Genomic DNA, 6,447 nt, shown 5'->3' with positions numbered 1-6,447 from the left:
CATTACTGGTATGTTTCCATTTATTATTCTGTCGAGATATTTATTTGTATGCTTATGATTGTATTTCTGTTAGGTACCTTCTTAGTGAACTCCTTGCTGCTCTTGTCCTTTTTGACTCAGGTGTGAGTCGGTCTTTTGTGTCTCGTTCCTTCAGTATGAGTTTTGATATGTCTCTTGGAGAGTTGGAGTGCCTGTTGCGATTTTCCATCGCCAACAAGCACGGGATTTCTGCATCAAGCATTTTTTGGGATTGTACTTTGGAGATTTTTGGGGTGTCTTACCCCGATCGATTTGATCCCTATTCCTATGAGGGATGTATGTATGATAATAGGGATGGATTAGTTTAGAAAATTTGGTGACATGATAGATTGTGAGGGGCAGCGAGTTGTAGTTCAAACCCCAAGTGGGGGAGAACTGATTATTTATGGAGAGGGTACCAATGTTGGATCAGCCTTTTGTTCTGCTGACAGGGCTCAACAGTATCTACAACATGGATGTTTGGGATATCATGTTTATGTGATTGACACTCGGGTAGAGAAGGGGGTTTTAGTTTCAGTTGTACCTGTAGTCAAAGAGTTCCCAGATGTATTCACATATGAACTACCCGGTGTGCCTCCCGCGAGGCAAGTGGAGTTTAGGATTGATCTGATTTTTGGTGTGGCCCCGATTGCTAAGGCGTCGTACCGATTAGCACCACTAGAGATGTATGAGTTGTCCTCTCAGCTTCAGGAGTTGTTTGGCAAACAGTTTATCAGACCGAGCAGTTCGCCTTGGGAACACTGATCTTGTTTGTGAAGAAGAAGGATGAGTCTCACCATATGTGTATCAATTATCAGGAGTTGAACAAGTTGACTGTGAAGAACCGTTACCCATTTCCACGGATTCATGATCTCTCTGATCAGCTTCAAAATGCATCTTGGTTCTCCAAGATCGATTTAAGTTCATGGTATCATCAGATGAAGGTTAGAGATGAAGACTTAGAGAAAACAACGTTTTAAACTCGTTATGGTCATTACGGGTTCGTGGTGATGCCGTTTGGGCTCACCAACGCACATTCAGAATTTATGGATTTGATGAATCAAGTGTGCAAGCCAATGCTTGATCGTTTAGTCATTGTTTTTATCGATGATATCTTGGTCTATTCCAAGACCAGGGAGCAGCATGAGGTGCACCTTCGAGAGCTTCTGGGAGTTTTGAGACGGGAGAGGCTTTATGCAAAGTTCTTGAAGTGTGAGTTTTGGTTACGGGAGGTCCAGTTCTTAGGACACCTCGTTAACCAGAATGGGATTCTGGTCGACCCTACCAAGATGGAGGTTGTTATGCAGTGGGAGGTCCCAAAGTCTACTTTGGAAATCATAAGCTTTCTAGGTTTAGCAAGATATTATCGGAGATTTATTCAGGATTTCTCCAAGGTTGTTGTACCCCTTACTTGTCTGACGAAGAAAGGCATGGATTTTCGCTTGGGGCTGAGCAACAGGTTGCGTTGATTTTTTTTTTTGCTAAAGAAAATGCTACGTTATCAATAAAAACGGGCTATAACAAGTCATGCTCCTTTTAGAAGGTAATATAGACTTTAAGCCCTTATAAAAATAAAAAAAAACGAAAAAGAAAGAAACATAATATAAGGAACTTTTTATAGGAACGAAATGTTTATTTTCAAAGTGTAGGGATCAAAACGAAATGTTTGTATTTAGAGGGTGTTTGACATTCCTTTTGAAATTACTTTTTTTTTACTTTTGGCTTTTTTAAAAAGTCAAAAGTTTAAAAAGTTGTTTGGTAACTTCAAAAGATCTTTTAAATTGATTTTTTAAGAAGAAGAAAAATGAGGTGGTTAATAAGTTATGAATATGTGACTTTTACCAACTTTTGGCTTATTTCCCTTTGCACCCTCAAAAGTTTACATAAACACATTTTAAAGCTTTTTTTTAGGAAAAAGAAATAAATCAAAAAGTCGTTTTCTAAAAAGGACCTTTTAGTTTAAAATGCTATCCCAAACACCCTGTGATTTGATTTTTGTATATCTCACGTGAGAATCAACGAGAGCTCGGTTGCATCTATTGAAATGGCGGAAGGACAAAAACTTAAAATTGCCCCAAAATGAATAAAGTTTGATAAAATTATGGAGGAGGTGGAAGAAGATCGAATCAGTCTGTTACAAGATTGCTTGCTTCTTGAATTCCTCTCTCGTTTACCTTCTACAAAATGCACCATAAGAACAGGTACACTCTCCAAACGATAGGAACATGTATGGACGTGTCAATTTTGAACGAAATGTTGTTAATCAATCCGGTTCGGATTTCGTTTTGATGGTCAACAAAACCCTACCTCAATGTCGCCAAATGAAGCTCAAGAAATTCAGAGTGCACACCACTTATGATATTCGATTTGAATAACAACTCAACACTTGGATTTGTTATGCTATATGTTGCAACATTGAAGAGTTTAATTTAACGTTTTCGAATTTGTAATGGGGAGTTAAGTTTCTGTAAGATGAATTCTTCTTAACCAATTCATGTTTCACTGATATCACATTAATTATACAAGTAACAAACAAAGTTGATAAGAAGTTTCTTTTATTCATAAAAAAATATACTGTATAATTTAGTCATCTTCATGGTATCACATATACAGAATACAGTATGTAGTTTAATACACATTGCTTCAATAAGAATCGACTGTAATTGTACACAACATACATTAGTAGTCTTTACAAATTACAAACAAAAATTGTCTCCAACCTCTATATTTCATCATTAACACAAGTCAAACACTCAAAACTCATCATCCTGTAATGAAGTTGCCTTTTCCAATTTCACCTAAAACATAACCAAAATTCATCAAAAAACCAAAAAAATCCCACACTTTTAATAACAATCCATCAAGAACCAACAAGTTTATACCTTTTTCAGATACTTTTTGTGAAGTGTCATAGACCCGAGCAAGATTTCTTAGCATCCAAATTCCATGAAGTGTCATTCAATATCTGTCAAAAAAGATGAATCAATCAATCAAGAAACACATCATCATGATGAAAATGTTGAAGGAAACTTTCGTGTTGTTAAGAAATGAAAAAGAAAAAGGTTTGACCTTAACAACATCATCGAGTCCCTTGGCTTCTGTGAGCAATTTGACACTTTTCTCCTTGAGGACACTTGCAACAAGAAACACAGAAATGGGGAGAGTTTCTTCATCTTTAGCCCCACTTCTCAAAATTTCCCTTTCAAATTTGCCACATTGTCGTGATGATTTTGGTTTTGCTTTAGCATCTTCAGGTCTATCAGAATCAGGTTCCTCATATAAATTGTAAAGATCAGGATCATACTCCAAAGCCCACATCCACATCATCTGTTTCAAATTCATTAAGTCATGTATTGAGTAAAGTGGCTAAATGAGTAATGATGTTTGTCTGAATAAAGTTTGGTGTCTTTATAAGGTTATTATTATTATTTATTACCTCCCATAAATACAACGAATCACCAAAAGAAAGTTCTCTTCTGAACAAAACCATAAGCATTCTGAATGCGAATAAATAATCACCACCACCTAGGTGATTTGCATTCGTGTTAATATTAGTTTTTTTAGCATTTTTATTATTATAAAAAAATGTAAAAAGGTTAAAAAGTTATTAAGAAAGTACCCAAGTGTTGATGAAGCTTAGGGTCAACAACTTGAATAACATTTGCTAAATTGCAAAGTTGTGACTCAACCCCAACAGATGCCCCTACGCATTTGAAATTCCCTCTCTTCAAACCCATAAATAAAATCACATTTAATTTCTTGAAATACAATCATTAAGTCATTACTCATAGCTTTAGAAATGATAATACATTAGGGTAAATGAATATATATATATATATATATATATATATATATATATATATATATATATATATATATAAATACCAATGTACGCATTAAACGTTCAAAGCACCAAAATGCATCTGCTTGATCGTCAAGAAGCATAATCATAGGAGAACAAAGATCACTCATTCCTGTTTTGATACGTTTACAAAACATACAAATCATAATTAGAATCTTTCACATACCATTTTCAAAAGGGTGTTACAAAATATAATAATAATAAAAAAACCTTCAAGAAAAAGAAAATTTTTAATGATTAAATCAACATCCACCTTGACCATAACCGACTTCTTTATCAAACCAATCATACACCGAAAGAACATCCCACAATTTTGACAAGTTCTCCTGCTTTTCATAAAACACAAGTGTCATATCTGTTCGAACCACATCAAGACCTATTATAAATAGTAAAATCCAAAGATAAAAAAAAACACTACATTATAATGATTAAACAATGTTGAAACTTGAAAATGAAATGATTTTTAAACATGTACATGATAGAATCTTTATATATCAACCTATTTGATGTAGGGTAAATTTCCATTGGATTATCTTATTGTCTTCTTCCTTTGGGACATATATTTCTTTGCCTGAATTGACTACAATATATGAAATGTATGCATTAGTAAAAGTGTAAAACCATTTAAACAACTATTAATTTGTGACATTTGTCAAAAGGAAAAAAAAAGATTACTTTTTTCTTGAGTTGTTGGTGTCATAAGTTTCTCAAGGTTTGCTTCTAGAAGCACTATTGGATCTTGAGTTGGGGTTCCATCTTCTGATATTACAAGAGCAGTTATAAACTTGCCACTTCCAACAAGTGGAAACATGTATGTGCATAATTCTTTTAGTCTTCCATATTCTTCTCTAAAATCATAAAAACGATATATATATATATATATATATATATATATATATATATATATATATATATATATATATAAGTGATCATCATAAAAAAAAAAAAGAATTATAAAGAGAAAATACTTAAATACCTTCTTGTTAGGCGTATCTCTTTTCTCTCCTCATATGTACTCTTGGGATCAAAACAACCGAGTAAAAATTCTCATACTTCTCCTCTAATCGTTGGATGTATCCCCTTAGTTATATCAACGATTCATCAAAAAATGTCAAATTAAGTACAAATTTAATAGAAATTTCAAATTTACGTTAGTAATTTGGCTGGGAAAATAAAAACGTACACCATGATAAATTCGACCAAGGGTTTGGCCTATATCAAGATGACCTTCTGGACTGAATGCTGATTGCCACTTCCTTACACTAAGAGTCTTCCCCGACTAGATAAGCATTTTACGAATTAGAAGCCTTAAAAAGAATCAATTTAAAACGTTAGGATAAATCAAATTCCAATTTGTAATTTTAAACATGTTCGTCTTCTTCCTCGTAGATCCAACATGAAGAAAAGAACTTTTAGCAAACAGTGAAATTGATTGGTATATATATAAATATGATTATAGAAGAGAGATGGGTTTACCTTGATTTTAAATTTGTTTTTAGGAACATCGGTGCATTCAACTCAAACTTCATAAAATGAATCTGTCGGAAGCCCTGGGTCTTTCCACAATATATTCATCATCTCTTGTTAACTTATCTCTTCAAACAAAACTTGAAATTCGTGAGTTTTTTTTCTTTTTGTTCTTTCAAGAATGGTACACCCCGAACCCTAAAACACCCGACGAAACACAACCCATATGAGATCTTGGTGGGAATACCCAAAGCGACAAACTTTTTTTCTTGTTTTCTCTTCCTTTTCGTTATCAATTATGGGGTTTGTTTGTCTATTTTTCTCTTTGTCGATTTGAGCGGAGTTGGGTACATGTTCTTCGTTCTGGATGGGTGGAGGCGGCGGCGGCGGCGGTGGTGGTGGTGGTGGTCAGATGGTGGTGGTAAAATGAGCGGAGTTACCGTATTTTCTGATTTGCTAAAGCTTTTTCCGAGAAGATCATTATTCTCAAATAATTGCACGATTTTCCTTCTTCTGTGTTGAGTTGTGGAGCGCAAAAGACGTGAGAATGTGGGATCGAGGAATGTGAGGTCCGGCCGCCGTGTTTCGCGGGGAGGACTCGTTCAGTCGTTCGTCGCATTTCATTGTATTAAAGCTGCGGAAAATCGATGGAGACAAGAAGGCCTGAGGAGGAAACGAGTGTTTTGATTGCACGCTCCTGTGGGCGCATGTTTGATGCGAGGAGTTTGAGCATGAGTCGTCTAGTTGACCCATTCATAAAAGGTGTCGTCGTCTTCGGGTGTTGCTATTGACACCCGATTTATGGGTTAAAACCACCGTCAAAAACCATTTTGACTTTGACTTTGGTAAAATAATTTAATTTAATGTGACTGATACTGATGTGACTTAAAGATAATAAATATCGTGTTTTGATTTTCTTCGCAGCTTATCAAACAATCAATTTATATAAATTAAATAATTTTAACATTTTTATCCTTATAGTTAAAATATATATTTACTTTATATCCTTTTCTATTTAAAAAAAATTACTTTTAGTCCTTACTTTAATTTAGTATATATTGATACTTCAACTTTTTCACACATATTATATATATATATAT

At 34.3% G+C, this 6,447-nt stretch overlaps 1 pseudogene; it reads right to left on the bottom strand.

Moving 5' to 3' along the window:
- Nucleotides 1–2,904: 2,904 nt before the first annotated feature.
- Nucleotides 2,905–5,953, bottom strand: LOC145100837 (rab GTPase-activating protein 22-like; annotated as a pseudogene).
- Nucleotides 5,954–6,447: the final 494 nt, after the last annotated feature.

Source organism: Lactuca serriola, chromosome 4 (genome assembly GCF_051521515.1).
Source record: "Lactuca serriola cultivar US96UC23 chromosome 4, Lser_US96UC23_V15, whole genome shotgun sequence".
Classification (NCBI taxonomy): Eukaryota; Viridiplantae; Streptophyta; class Magnoliopsida; order Asterales; family Asteraceae; genus Lactuca; species Lactuca serriola.
The sequence above is the reverse complement of the archived record's forward strand: the minus strand, read 5'-3'. Positions and strand labels throughout refer to the sequence as shown.